Here is a 15,604-nt window from a genome sequence, read left to right as displayed (position 1 = left end):
AATCTACAAAAAGAAAAAAAAAAGTTAAATATAATATTGAGGGTAGTATCTAAGTTGAGTCCTATCTTCGGTTGGTTTCCCAGGAGGCTCAGTGGTAAACAATCTGCTTTCCAAGCAGAAGAGGCTGGTTCAAACCCCGGGTCAGGAAGATCCTCTGGAGAAGGAAAAAACAACCCACTCCAGTATTCTTGCCTAGACAATCCTGTGGGGGGTTGCACAGAGTCAGACATGACTTCGTGACTAGGCAGCAGCAGCAGCAGCCTATCTGTGCCACATTTTAGTAATGTGCCTAATAAAGTCCTTTAACCTTTCTAGACTCAATATAGGATTCAATTTTACCTGATTCCATCCTGAATACTCAACTTTCCTTCTCCACACTTACCAGTAGAGGCCCTTACTCTCAGATAGGCTGACATAGTTCTCCCATTTTCAATGCTTCACATGATTGCTTCTGCTTCACTCTTTTCCTGAATCTTACCCCAATGGTCAACATCTCTTTTTATCTCTGACAGCCAGACCTTTTCATCCTCATGTAAGTCTGATCTATGTCCTATGTCTCCTACTCTGCTGCTGCTACTGCTGCTGCTAAGTCGCTTCAGTTGTGTCCGACTCTGTGTGACCCCATAGACGGCAGCCCACCAGGCTCCCCCATCCCTGGGATTCTCCAGGCGAGGACATGGAAGCAACCTAGATGTCCATCAGCAGATGAATGGATAAGAAAGCTGTGGTACATATACACAATGGAGTATTACTCAGCCATTAAAAAGAATACATTTAAATAAGTTCTAATGAGGTGGATGAAACTGGAGCCTATTATACAGAGTGAAGTAAGCCAGAAAGAAAAACACCAATACAGTATACTAATGCATATATACGGAATTTAGAAAGATGGTAACAATAACCCTGTATATGAGACAGCAAAAGAGACACTGATGTATAGAACAGTCTTTTGGACTCTGTGGGAGAGGGAGAGGGTGGGATGATTTGGGAGAATGGCATTGAAATATGTACAATATCATATATGAAACAAGTCGCCAGTCCAGGTTCGATGCACGCTACTGGATGCTTGGGGCTGGTGCACTGGGATGACCCAGAGGGATGGTATGGGGAAGTAGGAGGGAGGATGGTTCAGGATGGGGAACACATGTATACCTGTGGCGGATTCATTTTGATATATGGCAAAACCAATACAATATTTTAAACTTAAAAAAAAAAAAAAAAAGAACACTGGAGTGGGTTGCCATTTCCTTCTCCAGTGCATGAAAGTGAAAAGTGAAAGTGAAGTTGCTCAGTCGTGTCCAACTCTTAGCGATCCCATGGACTGCAGCCTACCACACTCCTCCACCCATGGGATTTTCCAGGCAAGAGTACTGGAGTGGGTTGCCATTGCCTTCTCTGATCTCTCCTACTCTGCTGCTCCCTAAATGACTTTCCTCTCTCTGTGTCTCTTTCTCTTACTCTGCATATCACTCTCCAAATTGTTGTAGAATTTATAATATCAAAACCACAATATTGCATTGTTCTCTCTAGCAGTTTCTATACATACGAGTCTACCCAAATAAACTGAATTGCTTTAAATTTCTCAAAAGGCAAGGCCATATGGACATACTTTATATTTGAATTCTACATAGCATGTAATAGTTGTATCTTAGGTGAATAATACATATTTCATAAGTCAATAGGGCTTCCCTGGTGGTTAAGATGGTAAAGCATCTGCCTGCAATGCAGGAGACCTGGGTTTGATCCCTGGGTTGGTAAGACACCCTGAAGAAGGGAATGGCAAACCACTCCAGTCTTCTCGCCAGGAGAACTCCACAGACAGAGGAGCCTGGTGGGCTCTATTAGACCATGAGGTTGCAAAGAGTTGGACATGACTGAGTGACTAACACTCTCATGTACGTCAATGAAGTTTGAATGACATCCCCATAACACAGGGATCACTAAGTCCCCTTCAGTGGCCCCTTTAAGAATGCTTCTTTCTAAATATGAAATCTGCTATAATGAGAAGCCAACCAAATAATAACTTCTCCCTAACAAACCCCAAAATTTATTGTGAAAGAATGTGCTAATCATAATATGGGCTACAGAAGCTCTTAGCTCAAACGGCTTGTTAATTTTTCTTCTTTAATGTGTTCAAGTCTTAGTATTAAGCATTTCTTTAATCACAAAGATGCTAATAATTGACATTCCCCTGAGAGTTTAGGTTGAACTCCTTTGCATTATGTTATGTGACTTGCATCTGAATTTAGATAAAATATACTGGAGTTAAATGCAGATTAAAATAAGCAACCATGCTTGATTACTCTGGGAATTACTTATATTTCATGTCATAGCTAAATTTGGCTTATCCAAAACTCAAATTTTAATCAGATAAATAAAATTTTTAGTTTAATAAGTATTGAAAAAATTTCACTTGACCTATAAACCTAATGACCTCCAATTCTGACACAAGAAAATATGGCATAAAATATCTAGGACATGGAAATTTTAAACATCTGTATCATGGGGCTTCCCTAGTAGCTCAGTTGGTAAAGAATCCACCTGCAATGCAGGTGACCCCAGTTCGATTTCTGGGTTGCGAAGATCTGCTGGAGAAGGGATAGGCTACCCACTCCAGTATTCTTGGGCTTCCCTGGTGGCTCAGCTGGTAAAGAATCTGCCTGCAATGTGGGAGACTTGGGTTCAATCCCTGGGTTGGGAAGATCCCCTGGAGAGGGGAAAGGCTACCCACTCAAGTATTCTGGCTGGAGAATTCCATGGTTTGTATAGTACATGGGGTCACAAAGAGTTGGACACAACTGAGCAACTTTACTGAGACTGATACTTCTCAATATAGTATCATATTGCAAATCTATCAATATTTATGCTAAAATCCCACAATGATTCTTACATATTTTTCTGCATCACATCAGTAAATTTACTTTTAAACAATAGTATATGATATGAATAAAAATCCAGTTTCATTGTCCTTCATTATAGCAGATTTCAAGCTTTAACATGATGGCTTAAATCAAATTGTGTGTGCATGCTCAGTCATGTTCAACAATTTGCAACCCTATGAACTGTAGCCTACCAGGCTCCTCTGTCTATAGGATTCACCAGGCAAGAATACTGGAGTGGGTTGCCATTTCCTCCTTGAGGGGATCTTCGTGACTGAACCCACCTTTCCCATATCTCCTGCACTGGCAAGTGGATTATTTCACAACTGAACCACCCAGGATTAGGTAAGCCCATGTCTGATAGTCTCCCTGGTGGCTCAGCAATAAAGAATCTGCCTGTCAATGCAGGAGATACAGGTTTGATCCCTGGACCAAGGAAGATCCCCTGGAAGAAATGGCAACCCACTCCAGTATTCTTGCCTGAGCAATCCCGTGGACAGAAGAGCCTGGAAGGCTATAGTCCTTGGGATCACAAAAGGGTCAGACATGACTTAGAGACTAAACGATAACAAAATGCTAAGGCTGTATCTTCCAGAGGACTCAGCAACTCCTTAGACTACTAACTCCCTTTTGTGTCCCATCTACCAAAACCAAGACTCATTTTTCTACCAAAGAATTGAGGAGATATTTGTTACAGTCTTCATTTGGCTAGACTCTGGAGAGAAAATCCCAAGGGAGTATACTCTGTTACTTCATGGCACTGTTTGCTTATGTTCCTTATGGCTGTTCTTCTGAGCTGGGTTCCAACTTTCTGCCCTTTAATGTATCTGAAGGCAAAGCCGCAGATGTTGCTAAACCATGCAGTGAATCCATACTCTGTATGTGCAGGCCCATTTTTGGCCCCTAGCCAGCAGTGTTATGTGTATTCTTACCAGAGTGGCACATTAGTGGCATTTTAGCAGTAGCAGCTCCTTCTGCTCTGATCAGCCTGGCAGGTGATTATGGCCAATAAAAGAGAAAAGCATCTTCCCTGGGGGGATTTTCTTCCCTGAGAGAAAGCTATCTCTGAGATAGCTGGAAAAGTCCAAAGCTTACTTTCCTCTATCCTGGGGAGTTTTAGAAGTACTGACTGCTCACGCATCATTGAAGAACCTGCCTTTGCCTGGTAGATGACTGGGGAACTCTTTCCAAAGCTGACCTGGAAGGAGAGTGACTTCTGAGATGGGATATATCTCTGGAGGGTATATTTCTATGATTTTCCTACAGTTATCTGGAGATAGTGTTAGTGAAAGTTTTCTCAGCTATTTAAATCAATTCTAAAAATTACTATAGAAATGAGTTCTATGCTGGGTGATTAGCGGCTAAGCTGAACAACACATTATTACTGAAGCTTTTCCAAGAAGAATCATATATATTCATATATATATATGAATACATCTTAGTTATTATTATTAATACTTATTATTAATAGATACAAAAAAAATGAACTATGCCTAGAAATCCCATCATGAGTGACCCTAATGTAATTTCACTGCTTCACTGAAAATAAATAAGGAAAGAGATCTTTATGATGAGTTTTTTAATGAAGCAGGCTTCTTCTAATATGTTTAAATATAATTATATTTTCCAGAAAGAGAGTCATTCTTTTTATATCAAACATACATTTGACAAATTGAATTGCTGTTCTGTGTTAAAGAAAATCCTTAGTAGGTTTCAAGTGTGTGCCATGAGCCTATTCACGGGATGATCCTGGATCCACTGGATTTTTCACATTTATTCTAGATTTGTTTGAATCCAGACTTCTTTATTTGCATCAGTGATGTGAAATCTGAAAGTGGCAACTCAAGAAATAGTTCACACACAGCTTGTAGTGAAACTGGAGAACAAAAAAATTGGAATATTGCCTTTTCAGGAGTTCATTCTCTTTTCCTAGACACTTAACCCTTTCAAGTTCTAAGAGAATGGTTCTTGTACTTAGCTTATAGAATGAGAGATGTTTTATTATAATCCCTCCACTCAAAAAGAAAAAAACAAACTCTATTATGTTAGGAATTAAATATGATATTCCTTAGCATGTGGTGCCTGCTTAGAAATGTCTGGTCACTTTTTTTTTTTTTTTGCATTTTTACTATTCACTGGACCCCGTGGATATAAGATTCTTCTACTACTGTGGGCTCTGAGGTCCTCTACCCTCTGTTACCTCTAGGAGTTTGTTCCAAATCACTATGATCTGCATCACCCCCACCGCCAAATCCATATTTTGAAATCCTAAGTCTCAGAGACAATGGTATTAGTAGGTGGGTCTTTGGGAGGAACTTAAAAGTGATGAAGGTAAAACCTTCATGGTTGAGATCAGTACTTCATAAAAGAGACTTCAGAGATATTCCTACCTGTTTCTGCCATGTGAAGATGCAATGAGAAGTCTGACACCCAGAAGGGTATCCTCACCCAATCATGCTGGCACCTTGATCTTGGACTCTCAGCCTCCAGCACTGTGAGATAAATTTCTTTGGTTTATAAGCTACCCAGTCTGTGGTATTTTGTTGTAGCAGCTCAGATGGACTAAGACACATACCAAGGACCACTGCCCTCCTTCTTCTTTCTTCTGTCTTTTGTTAATATCTCATATATCTGTGAACTGAAGGCTATTTGCTTTGCCAGCAGATTCTGGGCTTCCCTCAGAGCTCAGTTAGTAAAGAGTCTGTGGAGCCTGGTAGGCTGCAGTCCATGGGGTCTCTAAGAGTCGGACACGACTGAGCGACTTCACTTTCACTTTTCACTTTCATGCATTGGAGAAGGAAATGGCAACCCATTCCAGTGTTCTTGCCTGGAGATTCCCAGGGACGGCAGAGCCTGGTGGGCTGCCATCTATGGGGTCACACAGAGTCGGACACGACTGAAGCAACTTAGCAGCAGCAGCAGCAGCTGGCAATGCAGGAGACTCCAGTTCGATTCCTGGGTTGGGAAGATCCCCTGGAGAAGGGAAAGGCTACCCACTCCAGCATGCTAGCCTGGAGAATTCCATGGACTGTATAGTCCATGGGTTCAGACACAACTGAGAAACTTTCATTTCACTTCACTTCACTTCTGCCAACTCATAACTGACACAGCCTGACCAATTAACTAGTTCTGAATTAGAACAGTTCTTCATATTTTCAGTGTCAGAAGCAGCACATGGAAAGCATATTAATAGCTATGGTACTTCTCTTTCTGGTACATGAAATGTTAACAAACTTTACAATAATAACCTCTCTTAAACAGTATTTATCTAGGATAGCCAGAAAAACCCAGAGCAACATCACAACAGCAAAACTGGCCATTTAGCCATTAGCACTGATTGTCAAAGTTGCAAAAATAAATGGAACAACTAAACCTGACCTCATTCATTTAAAATATAAATCCAGCCTCAGTACAAATTTTGGGACTATAATTTTTATTTGCCTTTCCAGGTCAGGAGTAACAATAGCTATTTCTAGAGAAGCAAGCATTTGTTGGGAAAGATTGAAGGCAGGAGGAGAAGGGGATGACAGAGGATGAGATGGTTGGATGGCATCACTGACTCAATGGACATGAGTTTGAGTAAACTCCGGAAGTTGGTGATGGACAGGGAGACCTGGTATGTTGTAGTCCATGGGGTCGCGAAGAGTTGGACATGACTGAGCGACTGAACTGAACTGAACTGAAGCTTTCAGGTGCAAATAGTCACAAGAAAACTCCATTGCTAGTATAGGAACCATATATAAGTGTGTCAGATAACAACAATTAAATTATTAAAATAACTTGCAAAAAAATAAATTAAAAAACAACTTTCAATAGGAATGGGAAAGGTGTTCTTAAATGGTAATAGATCTTTTATCAGACTAGAATTACAAAAGAATATGATAATAATATGGGCTTCCTTGGTGGCTCAGATGGTAAAGAATCTTCCTGCAATGCAGGGGACCTGGGTTCGATCCCTGGGTTGGGAAGATCCCTTGGAGAAGGGCATGGATACCCCCTCCAGTATTCTTGCCTGGAGAATTCCATGGACATAGGATCCTGGCTTGCTATAGTCCATGGAGTCACAAAGAGTCAGACACGACTGAGTGACTATATACACACACACACACACCTGATAATAATATATCATGTTATATAACTGGATAAGATGAATACAGGCTTACTAACTGATATTTGGGTGGTAGCATAGGAAATATGGAAGGTGGTAGGGGAAAATAAGCAGCTCTGGAATCATACAAGTTATATTTACAAAGAAAAGGAACATTACTTCCAGAAATTGATTTCAGGCTTGTGGAGTTCCAAGTCATGGTATGAACTACAGATACAGTTCAAAAAAAGAGCTTTAGAGAAAGTCACGGGTGATGGTAAACACTCTGATATGGTATTAATGGAAATAAAGATTAATTTTGTCATCAAATGATTATTAAATATCTCCTATGCTTGAGGCACTGATTTAGGAACCAAAGAGAAATAGACAAATAGAACACTATTAGTATCTAAAGTGTTTTAGCTACATCTGAAAATCTGAAAATGACACTGAGACGGCATATAGGTCCTTGTACAACACATCTTTTAATGGCTCTTTCAATGTTAAAGTTTCAGCTTAAATACATATATCTGGCTCTGAATTCATGACTATTTCTGTCTTTTCAGTGTGAGCAGGAATGGTTTATGAATGTGGAAAATACTAGCTGCTCTCAACACATTTATGACAGAAGTTAATCTAAGAAATTTCAATGTTATACAGAAACTTTTAGTGTTAAGAGTGTGGGAAACTGACATTTAGGCATTTTCAAAGGTATGATCAACTAATCTTCATAGCCATCCTATAAGGTAAGCATTATTGGTCCTATTTTGCAGATGAGAAAAAAGAACAATTTAGAAAAAAATTAATATTTTTATTTTCCACTGTTTGATAAGTGAAAGTGAAAGTTGCTCAGTCACGTCTGACTCTTTGTGACCCCATGAACTATACAGCCCATGGAATTCTCTAAGCTAGAATCCTGGAGTGGGTAGCCTTTCCCTTCTCCAGGGGATCTTCCCAACCCAGGGATCGAACCCAGGTCTACCTAATTGCAGGCAGATTCTTTACCAGCTGAGCCATAAAGGAAGCCCAAGAATACTGGAGTGAGTAGCCTATCCCTTCTCCAGTAGATCTTCCTGACCCAGGAATTGAACCTGGGTCTCCTGCATTGCAGGCAGATTCTTTACCAACTGAACTATCAGGGAAGCCCATTTGATAAGTTGTAGAACCAAAATTAAAACCTGGGTCTTCTGAATATTGGTATCCTCCAAAAGTAGCAACTGATATTTTGAAACCACCAAGAGAAATCAGGATATTGCATTTGAATTTGGAGAGACAAGTCAGAAATCATGGGTTGTTGAAGGAAGTCAAGTTAAATCAAGGAATAAAACTAATGGTGCTAAATAACCAAGTTTTCATGTGGCGTTTATGCCAAGAAAGCCAGGTTCAACTCATGAGGTGAAACTAGTGGGGTAGATACTCAAACAAAAATGTAGGGTTTGGTTCAAATAGCTGCCTGGTGATTTCTCTGGCAGTTCAGATAAGCTAGAGGCCTCTTAACTATCTATTATGGGCTTAATTATGCACAGCAATGCCACCCCTTACATCAGGTGTCATTAGCCTCCAGTGGAGTTAGCCTTTCAGGCTACTCAAGGTCCCAAGATGAGAAGCATGAAATCGGTTTCACCTCTCTCCTCAGTTCACCTTCCTTCACACACACATACCTTTTCAGTTTCAATTATTGCTTATTTTTTTCCCCCCTAGCTTCACTAAATATTTGGGTGGTAGTAAATCCCCATAGTGTACATGCATGCTGTATGTACCAAGATTGACAGGAAAAAAAAAAAAAAAAAAACAGAACCTAGAAGATTAACAAGAAAGCAATATAATTTAAGCCCAGAATTGTCTTTAAAGTCTGAATTTTAGTGATGCTCTGAAGTTACTGTGTTCTCTCTGACTTGGTCAAATCATCATCATAACATTAAATACATCTCTTTGTAAGTTCTCATATATTTGTGTGGCTTTTGATTGTGTTCCACATTCCCCATTAGAGTGTAATTACATTCAGGCAAGGATCCTGGCTGGTTTTGTTATTCATCATATTCTAAGTATGTAACAGAGTGCTGGGCATTTAATAATTATACAGTAAGTGTGTGCTTGACTGAGTGAATTATGTTTTTACATTTTTTAATGCTTAGGTTTTCATCTATAAAATGGGAAAAATGAAGCCAATTTCAAAGTTAATAGAATATTTTTAAGCATATAAAATGTAATATTATATGTATATATACACATATATATCAAACACAGTAAGCACTGGATATATGATAGGTGTCATTATTGTTCAGTGATAGAGTCTGTTTCTTAGAACAGATACATTTCCTCTCAGATGGCAGAAAAATATTAAATATTGAGCATACAGGAAATTATTTTTAAAGAAAAGATCTAGGAGAGTGACTGAAAGGGTCATGGCATCATGATTTCAAGATATACCAAACTCAGTATCAATTACATGCACATTAACAACCTCATCTAGGCTTTTCACAGAAGTGCAGGGTAGATAAAAAAAAGTAAAAAGAGGGAGGAGAGGAACTGCTAGAAACCAGAGAGACATGAAAATTTATGTGAACATGCTACTATAGCAACCTATTGGTTTACTGTATTGCTTGGCACTCAAGGCCCCAAAACAATGTATCATTTATTCCGAGGAACAGACTGGAGGATATCATGCATCACTGTCTTAGCCCCAAGGGGTATCTATCTTTAGTTGCATATTTGAATAAATTAATATTATTATAATATATTAGGACATTTTAATGATTTTAGACTTTATTAGGCTATTTAAAATGTATGTTTTGTTTATTTCATCAATTTTAATGAAATTAATAATTTTAGATCAGAGACCTTTGGGCTGCCTTACTTGTGACAGTTTGATTTGCACAGGAATGATATTGCCTTTTAACCCTATATCAAATAAACGAAGGCTACAGTGCAGATGTCAATATTTCCCTGACTGCAGTGAGTCTTGTATCCCTGGCAGCCTGGCCTGTGTCTAGATTTCTCTTCTCTGCTTCAACTGCTTTTCTAATATCAATGTGCTTATGATTTTAATGTCAAATTTTATCCTACAATGTACCAACACAACCACTTTGCACAGACTGAGTTGACAAGAAGAAATCCTGGGAAATCAGAGTTGAGCAACAGAAACTAGCTCCTTTCTGGAATCACATATTGGGTTTACAGTGTTCCACAATCTAAGGTGATGATACATTTCTATAAATAGTCTCATCAATTTGAAGATATATCAAAACTAGAATGACTCTACTTTATCATTATGAAAAGGCCACAATTCATTCTCGCAACAGAGTTTGTTCCAAACACCATGTTAGATGTTGAAAGCATGATGGTTAACACAGCAGAACTCTTACTCCCTGGTAGATTATATTAGGAGGAGAGATGGGCAAGTAAAAAAGTTGAGTATGGTTTAAAAGAGTATTTCAAGGAGGCTTCCTGGGTGACTCACTGGTATAGAATCCACCTGCCAGTGCAGGAGACACAGGTTCAAACTCTGATCCAGGAAGATCCCGCATGCCACAGAGCAACAAAGTCTGTGTACCATGACTCTTGAGCCTGTGTTCTAGAGCCCAGAACTGCAATTACTGAGCCCACATGCTGCAGCTACTGAAGGCTGCACATCCTAAAGCCCGTGTTCTGCAACAAAATAAGCCATTGCAATGAGAAACCTGTGCACCACAACTACAGAGTAGTCCTGACTCACCTCAACTAGAGAAAGCCCAGGCGACAAAAAAGACACAGAACAGCCAAAAATAAATAAATGAATAAATAATGAATTCTGCAAGAGTTTTGTAAAAGTACTTAGATAGAGGTGAGCAAATGGGAGTACATCTGGAGAGCTTCCTCTTTTAGCATGAAAGTCTCAGGGTAGTTTTCTGAGAGAAGGTGACCTCTGAATTGAGACAAAAGGACTAATGGAAGGCAGAGGTACCTGTCAATGGTAGCCAGGGTGTGTGTGTGTGTGTGCGTGCGTGTGTGTGTGTGTGTGTGTGTGTAACGGGCTTATAAGCAAAACACCCAACATATGAAGAGGCTTGAAAGACAGAGATCATATCACAGTTTGGTAATTGAATATTTCAGGATGGATAAACCCCTATTTTGAGACAGCAGAATGGCAAGATTTATAGCCAGAGAGGTCAACAGGGGCTAGAACATGAAGGTCTCCCATGCATGCTGTACTGTTAGGACTTTATTCTAGGGATAGTCAGGAATCACTGAAGGATTCCAGGACAAAGTGATAAGGCCAAGTATTTACTTTGGAAATATCACTATGCATTTTAAGAACACAACCAAAACCCTGCTTGCTCGTGGACTGTGTATCCAGTATCAACACCTGATTTCACTATGCTTCCCAAGCAAACTCGGCACTCAGAATTCTTCCAAATCTCTTTTCCTGTGTTCCTAATCTCAGCTAATAACTTCACCATTCAACCTTGTTATTGAGACATAAAACTTGGAATTACCTTCAAATTGCCCTTTTCTTGTATCTAATCAGACACTGAAATATACAAATAATACATTTTATGTCTTGCTTTTAAACTGAACAACCAATACCCCAGTTTAAACCATATTTTATATCTTTCCCATCCATTCTTCCCAAATGCTTCCAGAAATGTTTTGTGAAGATGAGAAGTAGATCATTTCACTACTCTTGAAAAGGCCCCAAATGGCTTCCTAGGGCCTATGGAATCAAGCCCAAATGTCTTATGATATTTAAGATCCCTCAAGTCTTGCTCTAAGGGTCCTTTCTAAACCTACCTCCTATTACATACACCAGATTTCACGTCCTGTATCCTGAGACATGACAAACTCTCCACACAATGCTTATATGAATTGACTGTGTTCTTTCCTTGCTTATGATTATTTTCGACTCCTTGCAATATTTGGAAATTCTATTCATTCTTTGTTTTCCAGCACAAAAACTACCTTCCCCACCCTCTGGAAGCATTTGTTAATACTCTGATTGGAGTTGAACTGACTGTTGCTGTGCACTTTTAAGGAAGTGACTTAGGATTCTCTTCGGATTTTCTTGGTACTTACTTCATTTTGGTGATTTTTATGACAGGTCACAAATTGTAAGTCAGGAGATGCAAACTAGAGTTAGTCCACTTTCAACCTTGTTTGACTGGCCCAAAGTTTACAATAAAATAATATGTCCTTATGTCTTACTCGGACATGTGCTCTCCAGATCCCAATATTTGTTTCAGATATTTACCCTTTATCAACTTGGCCTTGAATGACTAAATCATTACAGGGGCGATGAAGTTGTATTGATAAGACTTTGGTTGTAAAAAGGCATGAAATATCATCAGAATGAAATTTATATACTAATAAAAATAAGCAAATACATTATAATGAGATAATGTTATAAATTCAAGTTCTTTCAATGTGGGAACTTATTTCTTTTTCAAATTTCACAAATTACCTCACAGATAAGTGCCTGATGGAAAGAAAGAAAGTCTCAGGTCAGCAGAGAAGATCATTTTTAATGTGGGGTGGTAATGAAATTTATGGCCTGTCTAGATGATCCAGTACCCTTCTAAATCAAAATATGTAATGACTTACTCATAGTAACAGCCTTGCATATGAGAGGACAAGAGGGGTGATGGGCAGGGTGTGTGTGTGTGTGTGTGTGTGTGTGTGTGTAAAATTATAATTCTAGACCCTCTAAATAATCAAACTGTGGTATAAAATCTAGAAGAGGGATATCTTGACATGAGAGTCAGGAAATTAGGGGAGTGGTTGTTTTGATTTTAAGGTCACTTTATTGAGGTATAATCGATATATATAAAATTCTATGTATTTTATACATGCTACTCAGTGAGTTTGGATAACCTCAATAGAAAGTGAAACCATCAATATAAAGGCTATAAACATATTCATCAACCTCCCAAGTTTTCCTTGAAATTAGATTTTTACTGCCCATTCTTTAATTCCCTTCAGCAAGTCATTTTACCTTTATGAGATTGTATTTTTCTTAGGCATAATCTAGTTAGAATTATGCAAGGAATGAATAAGATAATATGCAGTGATTATATAATATGTGATGTAAGACTTCAAAGTCAGCATATAGGATAAAAGTCACAAGCCGTTAAAACTGCCCTTGCGTGTGTGTTCAGTCGCTCAGCTATGTCCAACTCTTTGTGACCCCATGGACTGTAGTCCTCCAAGTTCCTCTGTCTATGGAATTCTAAGGCAAGAATGGGTTGCCATTGACAATTCCCTAGACTTCCTTACTTTAAACTAACACACTTCACAAAAGTCTCCAAAATGGAAGGCAAGCCCTTCAGGGTGAGTACAGTGAAATGACCTGTTAGAGTATAAGAAAAAGATAATAAAATGTCCATTTAAGTTTCATTTATATCTCATCTTCTAAATTTTATCTGTTTTAGCTTACTTAATGCATGCAATATACTAATTCAGAAATGCATGTACATAATTTACAAATAAGTATGCATATTTTGGTAGTTTGCTAAGGTTTAAATTTCACTCATAGGGATATGTATTCTAAAATAGTTGTGAAATAGAAATACTGTTTTACATCATTCTCCATGGTTGAGCACTGGATGAAATAGTTGATTTTTGTTTTAGAACCATGTTATATTAGACACACATTTTCCACCTGAAAATCTCACTGAGAATGGAGATATACTCACACTATCAGAAAAAATAGGAATGAAGACTGATCAAAGGAGTAGCAGGAATATGTCTCCCACTGCATGTCTTTCTGAAACATATATTGAGTGGAGTAGTGAGTTCATGCCATTTAAATTGTTACTATTTATATTTATCTCTTTCTTTTACTTTTTCTGCCTCTCTCAAGCAGCACCCAAAGCTTAAAGAGTTGATTCTATCATAAGTGAAATGCAAAAATGTCCTTCTTTTGCTAAATTACCATATATAAAAATGCTTTGAAAATCATAGTGTTATACAAATGTGATGTATGTATTCATAACTTAACACACACAAATTACATGAAAAACAGCAGAGAAAAAGGGATCAATGAAGACACAGAGAAATATTTTAACACATTTTTCTGGTTCCCTTGAAAATAAAAGAAAGGAAGAAGACCCTCCCTCTTATATTCCTTCATCAAAATGAGTAACTCAGATAAAATTTATGGCCTGTCTACACGATCCAGTAGTAAATAATCTAGAATAGGAAAACGGAAAGGAAAGGTCACTCCACTTCATTATGATTTTCCAAGTTTACCTCACCTCTGTAAAGCTAACAGTAAAAAAAAAAATCATCATTCCCTAAAGTGAAAACCTAACCTGATTGAAAAAGGTCATCATACTTCTGTGTAATGTGAACCTGGCATACTCCACCTGGCTGATTTTAGGCATTTCCCTATCCATTAAGTGGTAACTGAATATATTGTGTAACATGTGCATGCATGTTTTATGCACATAGATAATAAATCCTTTAAAACAGGCAATAAGATACTGCTCATCATATTCCCTTTGAAGCACTGGTTTAAGCTGAACAAATTATAGGATTCTGAAGTGAGAGGTATGATGACATGGATATTTGTAGTAAAGAATGGCAAAAATTCATAGACTAAATTTGATATCTATTGCTTAAAAAGTCAAAATATTATAAGTTCTCATCATCAAATATATTCAATTGTAGTTATACATTTGCTATTAACAGATATATTGATAATTTTAATTTTTTACTACATATTTGTTTTCCATTCATGGATGTAATTTTTATTTACCTTATTTGTAACTTTTGTATCCTTATCTTAAATTATGATAAATTATTACGGAAAATGCCTTGTTGATAATAAAGAATTCTAAAAAGCATAGCCACAATGGCACATTTGCTTAAAATAGGCAGTGAATAAAACATGCATCATTCTAAAACACTGAAGCAGTTAAACTCCTCATACAAAATAAGAAGGCAAGTCTTTCTAAATTGCGGGCCTGGATTTGAGGACAGCTAAAAATCAATAGGAGGTAATCCAAATAAGTAGACAAATAACAAAATTCTTATTTAAGTCAAGATGGTATTATCATCTCCATAAAGTGATATAAAATCTATTTTTGTAATACTTATTTAAATTTTAGTCTATTAAAATTTACTTTATGTTTTTAGTCTTAATCCTAAGTGAATGTACTGTTCTCAAGTCATAGATCAACTTAATTTCATGTCATCAAAACATTATTTACTAGAATTTTATTAAGGATTTTTGCATCTATGTTCATCAGTGATATTGGCCTGTAGTTTTCTTTTTTTGTGGGATCTTTGTCAGGTTTTGGTATTAGGGTGATGGTGGCCTCATAGAATGCGTTTGGAAGTTTACCTTCCTCTGCAATTTTCTGGAAGAGTTTGAGCAAGATAGGTGTTAGCTCTTCTCTAAATTTTTGGTAGAATTCAGCTGTGAAGCCGTCTGGACCGGGGCTTTTGTTTGCTGGAAGATTTTTGATTACACTTTCACCATTACTCTTCAACATAGTTTTGGAAGTTTTGGCCACAGCAATCAGAGCAGAAAAAGAAATAAAAGGAATCCAAATTGGAAAAGAAGAAGTAAAACTCTCACTATTTGCAGATGACATGATCCTCTACATAGAAAACCTTAAAGACTCCACCAGAAAATTACTAGAACTAATCAATGACTATA

The 15,604-nt window shown here is 37.8% G+C and overlaps 1 protein-coding gene across 1 annotated transcript in view; it reads right to left on the bottom strand.

The window, feature by feature from the left end:
* NEGR1 (neuronal growth regulator 1) overlaps positions 1 to 15,604 on the bottom strand; it is a 1,042,362-nt gene that overhangs the window by 222,045 nt on the left and 804,713 nt on the right. The window lies entirely within an intron of this gene.

The sequence above is a fragment of the Bison bison genome, unplaced genomic scaffold (genome assembly GCF_000754665.1).
Source record: "Bison bison bison isolate TAMUID 2011002044 unplaced genomic scaffold, Bison_UMD1.0 scf7180017864271, whole genome shotgun sequence".
Taxonomy (NCBI): domain Eukaryota; kingdom Metazoa; phylum Chordata; class Mammalia; order Artiodactyla; family Bovidae; genus Bison; species Bison bison.
Note: the sequence above shows the minus strand (reverse complement) of the source record. Positions and strands in the feature narration are given on the sequence as shown.